At 41.4% G+C, this 6,425-nt stretch overlaps 1 pseudogene; it reads left to right on the top strand.

Moving 5' to 3' along the window:
* Nucleotides 1-202: 202 nt before the first annotated feature.
* Nucleotides 203-3,720, top strand: LOC136388207 (histone-binding protein RBBP4 pseudogene; annotated as a pseudogene).
* The last annotated feature ends 2,705 nt before the right edge of the window (nt 3,721-6,425 follow it).

Raw genomic sequence — 6,425 nt, 5'->3', positions numbered from 1 at the left:
CAAATCATTACAACATATACTTTAAATATCTTACAATTTTATCTGTCAGTTATTCCTCAGTAAAGTTTAGGGGGAAATCTGAACCCTGACGCTTGAGTGGCCTTCCTGGCAATACTCTGTGCAATATTGTCACTCATCATGACCAGGAGAAGTAAGCACCATCAGCAAGTCTCCACTGGGACTTCCCTGGAGCCTTTCCAACATGCCTGTTCCCTTTGCTGGTTTGGTTATAATGGTGTTTGCTATAATAAACTGTAGCTGTGAGTACACAGCCTTTCTTGGTCTTTCCAGCACACCCTTGCATGTGAAGGTGGTCTTGGGAAACCTCCAAAACCTGTACTATCCTCCTACAAATTTCCTAAAAAGACGTTTCAAGGAGTCCCCGAGACTAGAAGAAAGATCACAGGCCTCCTGTGAACTGAGTCCTTCCACGTGTGCGTTAACTACACGCATTAGAGGGATGGCGCGCTGTGATGGTGCCCGCCGAGCAACTCCCATGGTGGACAAGACATGGTCTTTTCTTCAAGATGTAATTAGTTTGTTAGGGAGAAAAGACATGCAAAATAATACAAAGCGGAAAATGATTAAAAAAAAAAGTAGATATTCTTCCATTTCTCTTTATCTCAGTTTTCCTATCTGCACATAAAGGGGAAAGTCATATTAGCATAGAAAATAAAGGTACGTTCACAGGCTTCTTTCAAAAGCTTAAGACTAAAGAAAAAAAAAGAATTTTCTGTCATAATCTGACAATGAACCTTGTTCCTTAAAATCAATGGCCTGTGGCACCGCGAAGGCGGGCCATTCTATTCAATGGCACTCGCAATCAGGGCCAAGAGCCTGGGACTTCCTATTATTCTCTCCAGTTAGAGAAGAGCACTACGCACCAATTAAAAAGAAAATATGTAACTGCTGTGCGTTATAGTTCCATGTCCTTAGAATTGCCATATTCCAAACAAGTCTCTCCCTATACGTTTGCTAATTTTCATGTTCATAGCAAGATACCTGTGACATTTATTATTAGCCAGTAAATTATAGCTCTATTTAGAAGTCCTTGCTTTCACTGAGCTTTAAAGAAATTAAAGATCAATTTTTCATTGCTTCCTTCTCAACACAATGCTTTCCAACGTGAACTGCGTACTCCTTGGTTTAATTTTAGTAACAACAGCAAAAAAAGGTCAACTGTGACTCTTTGGTCTCATTTGGCTCCTGCTTTATGCTGCCAAGAGCAGTGCAATTAGAGTATGGAAATTCACATATTCTTATGAATAAAAAGGAAAAGAAATATGAAAAAAAAGCTCTTTTTGTAGAAGTCCAGGAGGTGGCAGGTAAAATTCATGTAAATTTAACAGCTTGGCCAAAAAAAAAAAGTCTATTTTTCCTTTTAATGACAGAGGCTAGAGCATTCACAAGCACCATTTAAATTTTGTGTTCAAAATCTACATTCAGTGGCCCTGACCGGTTGGCTCAGTGGTAGAGCATCAGCCTGGCGTGCAGGAGTCCCAGGTTCGATTTCCAGCCAGGGCACACAGGAGAAGCGCCCATCTGCTTCTCCACCCCTCCCCCTCTCTTTCCTCTCTGTCTCTCTCTTCCCTTCCCACAGCCAAGGCTCCATTGGAGCAAAGTTGGCCCTGGGCGCTGAGGATGGCTCCATGGCCTCTGCCCCAGGTGCTAGAATGGCCCTGGTTGCAACAGAGCAACGCCCCAGAGGGGCAGAGCACTGCCCCCTGGTGGGCATGCTGGGTGGATCCTGGTCAGGCGCATGCGGGAGTCTGTCTGACTGCCTCCCCGTTTCCAACTTCAGAAAAATACAAAAAAAAAAGAAAAAGAAAAAGAAAAAAGAAAAAAAATCTACATTCAGTAATGGCTAAATATTAGTGAATCACTTTTGTGACCTGGACGCTCAGTTAGCTGAGCTGTTTCCTTAGGCCACTGCCCGACGCCAAGGTCATGGGCATAATTGGGTTTAAGAGTGTTAATGACCACAAAGAGATTTGTCAGGTATTAACTCAGTTGGTCCTCATTACACCCCTGAGAGGTCCTTAGAATAAGTATGATTATTGTCACTTTGTGAAGAAAAAATAAACAGATTCTAAAAGGTTAAGTGACCTTTTTACGGTCACATAATTAACAAGTGGGGGTAAAAACTGGACTATGAGTTTCCTGATACTGGCATTGTTTCCACTCAGTAATACAACTTCAAGTTGGATTTGTTTATTGTTTCCGTGTAAAAAGTAAAACGACTATGACATTCATTAGCCTGTTAATCACACTTGAATTTAGAAGACAATGACTTCTGTGTCAAGATCATGATAGACCATCTTCCAACTTGCAAATAAATTACAGACAGAATCATAAAGAAAAGCTAAAATTAATAATAGCTTAAAAAATAAAGACAAAAGCAAGTGCCCATGGCCTCCTTACCCTTCCTGCAACTCTAGACCCCAGGAACCCCTCCCCTGGCTTGTCTCCATGCCAGGGCCAACCAGGAAGCAGCATTTGATGATGCGGTAGAAGACTGTGTGATCAACAAAGGGTACAAAATATAGAAAAAGAACGCCTCTTTTCTTTACAATTTGGTGGTGACCCATGCTCTGGATTGGCCCACCTTTAAAGCGCAGTGGCTTCCAGATATAACTAGACCAGAAAGGAAAGATTTCAGCATTCATCAACTGGTCTTAGGGACACATACATTGGATGAACAAAGCCATCTTGTGACAGCCGATGTGCAGCTCCTTAACAATGATGTTTAGTTTGATGCTTCATGCTACACTAGAGAGAAAGGAGAATTTGGACGTTTGGGCTCTGATAGTGGAAAAATTGGAATAGAAATCAAGATCAACCATGAAGGAGAAGTAAGCAGGGCACCATATGTGCTGTAGAAGCCTTGCATTACTGCAACAAAGACTCCATCCGGTAGTGTTCTTGGTTTTGACTATACAAAACAGCCATCTAAACCAGATCCTTCTAGACAGTGCACCCCAGACTTGCATCTCCATGGATATCAGAAGGAAAGCTATGGGCTTTCTTTAAACTGAAATGTCAGTGGGCAGTTACTTAATGCTTCAGATGACTATACCATCTGCCTGTGGGACATCAGTGCTGTGTCAAAGGAAGGAAAAGTTGGGGATGCAAAGACCATCTTTACAGTGAGTCCAACAGTAGTAGAAGACGATTCCTGGCATCTGTCCCATGTGTCTCCATCTGGGTCAGTGCTAATGTTCAGACACTTGTGACCTGAGATACTCATTGAAACAATAATTCTAAAACCAAGACACTCAGTTGATGCTTACACTGCTGAAGTGAACTAACTGCCTTTCTCTTGATCATGACAGTGAATTCATTCTTGCCACAGAATCAGCTAAAAGTGTTGCCTTGTGGATTCTGAGAAATCTGAAACTTAAGTTGCATTCTGTTGAATTGCATAAGGATGAAATATTCCAGGTTCAGTGGCCACTTCACAACGAAACTATTGTGGCTTCCAGAGGTGCTGACTGCAGACTGAATATCTGGGATTTAAAGAGAATTGGAGAGGAACAATTCCCAGAAGATGCCCCACTAGAGTTGTTGTTTATTCACTGTGGTCACACCACCAAGATATCTGATTTCTCCTGGAACCCCAATGCACCTTGAACGATCTGTTCTGTGTTAGAAGACAATACCATGCCAGTGTGGCAAATGGCAGAGAACACTTACAATGATGACGATCCTGAAGGGTCTTAGGTATCCATCTGTACTTCTCGTGATTTTGGATTCCCCCTTTTCCCTCACAACCCTGACACTGGTTGAACACTGGTTGGTTTTGAGACACAGACTCTGTTCAGTGGTCCCTCTATTATAGGGACCATCAACAATGCTAGTAACCCAAACGGAAGGTGTTTCCGAAATGGTCACTGGAGGACTTGATTCAGCAAAGCCACAGTCTTATATTTAAATTTTCTTCAAGAATTTTCTTGTAATAAAGATCTAAAGTAGCCACCCAAAGGGGAATATTATGTATGGTTATTTTATTTTTCTTATGCTATATCCCCTAAATTCTTCAGACTCATTTAAGTAAAAGAAAAAGTAAGGAATAGAGCCAAGTAGGTAGGAGTTGGAGCCATGAACGTCAGTGCTGCCAGACATCATGTTTATTTAAGAAGCAGAGGATACTGAAGTCGTATCAATTCCCACTCTGTAATCTTCACGCCTGGCTTTCTGGGCTGCACACCGTCCTGTGTGCAGTCTCCTCTCAGTTCTCAAGTTAAGTCAAGCTATGTAATCTCTTCCCACATATTTTTGCTTCTTAGTGTATTTCTTGAACTATTTTCATATGATTTCATTCTGTTCTATGGGTTGGCTTTAAAAAAAGAAAAACAACACCTTAGGTCCATCAAGTTGTAAAGATGTGTTTTTACCTAACAGCTATACCACAGGTTGATGGCCCAGTTAAGTTGAGAAGAGTGAATCGATAGCTTGTGTTTGTTTTTAAAATTAAATCAATCTGAATAAGAGTTGCTTCTTTTTTTCAATAGTCCCTGACTTCCAGTTTGATACTATCTCTGTTTTGGGTGACCTGTTTCACCAGCAGGCCTGTTGTTCTCCATGACTAACCATGTAAGTGCTTATAATGGAATTAATTGCCTTTCTCTATTAAAAAAAAATGAAAGGACAAGAATCAAGTGCATATGCCAGACAAAGACAGATATTTGCATCAACTTGAATCTTGCAGCGATTGGATGAGAAGCATTGTCGGTAGCCTGTATGCAGTCAACCCTCTGAACAAGAGGGTCACGACTGGCAGTGAGGCTCTGACTCCTGTTTACAGCTTGTTTTTAAAGTAAACATCACATGCATTGGAAAACCGAGAAGGCCCTCTTTCTCATTTTTTCAGACAGCTGAGATATTGTCCCTTCCTTCTCAGCTGCTATCATCCAACACAGTGTGTTTCATACAACAGGCCATGGGGGGAGAGTGATGGAGAGTGGTATTCACATCCTAGGATGATGAGCTTTCAGATCAAGCTGAGCAGAGGCAGGATGCAGGGACAGAATAACAGAAGCAGAGACAGGAAAGGCCCTGGAAATGGGGCTTGCTGGGAAGTATCATTTTCCATGAACTGTACCTGATTAAACTACAGAAGGCTGTATCTGTTATCTCTCCCGTGGTAAAGAAACTGACAAGAGCAGAATGTTCTATTTCAGGGCCAGATGAATGTTTCTGGGGTTTCAGAACTGAACTAGTGCTGTGCACAGCCGAGGAGGTGGTTTTCACCAATATGCAAATGACAGCAAGTCCCCCTGAAATCCTGGCAAGCCAGATTTCAATAGGGATGAGCACCAGAATTACAGATAGGGGAAAAGGCAGAAGGGAATTTTCCTAAGTATTGATTTGTTTGGCATTCTATGAGGGCTGCTTCTTTCCAAAACACTCCCAGAATACACCCATATTTCCCCATGTATAAGAAGCTCCCATGTATAAGATGAACCTTAATTTTGGGGCCCGAATTTTGAAAAATATATATATTACATAAAGTTATTGAACTCAAGTTTTATTCATCATAAAATCCATACAACTCCTCATCACTGTCAACACTCCCATCCATTAGCTTGTCCTCATCTGTGTCTGATGACAAATCACTGTCTTCCACAATGAGCACAAAAACAAGTGCAAAAAAGTGGAAAATGCAAGTAAAAATATCTACAACTACGTATAAGATGCACCCAGTTTTTAGACCCCAAATTTTTTGGAAAAGGGTACGTCTTATACATGGGGAAATATGGTATTCTGGGTAGAAGAATATATTTAAAATATATATATTTGAGTTCCTGCTCTGTAACAGGTGGCTGTTTTAGATGTAGTGGTGAATACAGATTTAAAATCAAAATGTTTGCTCTCAAACATGAAAAGAGATGTCTTTGGGATTTTAGCATAACCATGTTGAATGTGCATTTTTCAACGGTTTGGGCTGTCTCTGTCGCTAAGCAGGACCCTACTTGTATTCTTTCCTATGGCAATAAGACTGACATTTCATGACACTGAGACATCCAGATCAGGCCAAGGGTCTTACCAGCTTCCACAGTCCCCATCTGCTTCTCAGCCCTTTTCTAACATGGGAATTGTTGGGCGTTTGACTCTCTCAGGGCCCTTGAGCTAATTCTGCTCCCTTAGTGAGAGAGGGGCAGCCCTTCCCTTTCAGCCCAGATTCTGAGGGATGGACCAGTGCTAGAAATGTAAGATTGTGGTCTCATTCTTTTCATTACTCTCCCTTTGGCAGAGATTGTGGGTCCACAGTGAAATCCAATTGTCATTTCCTTTTGTTTTATTTGGTGTACAAAAGTGAGAATTTCTCCTTAACTTTTTTTCCAGAGCAAGCCTGTAGGTTTCCTAAACCAAAAGGTCATCAGCCAAGCGAATCAATATATCTGCTCATTTTATCTCAATGTAAA

This window comes from Saccopteryx leptura, chromosome 1 (assembly GCF_036850995.1).
Source record: "Saccopteryx leptura isolate mSacLep1 chromosome 1, mSacLep1_pri_phased_curated, whole genome shotgun sequence".
NCBI lineage: Eukaryota > Metazoa > Chordata > Mammalia > Chiroptera > Emballonuridae > Saccopteryx > Saccopteryx leptura.
Note: the sequence above shows the minus strand (reverse complement) of the source record. Positions and strands in the feature narration are given on the sequence as shown.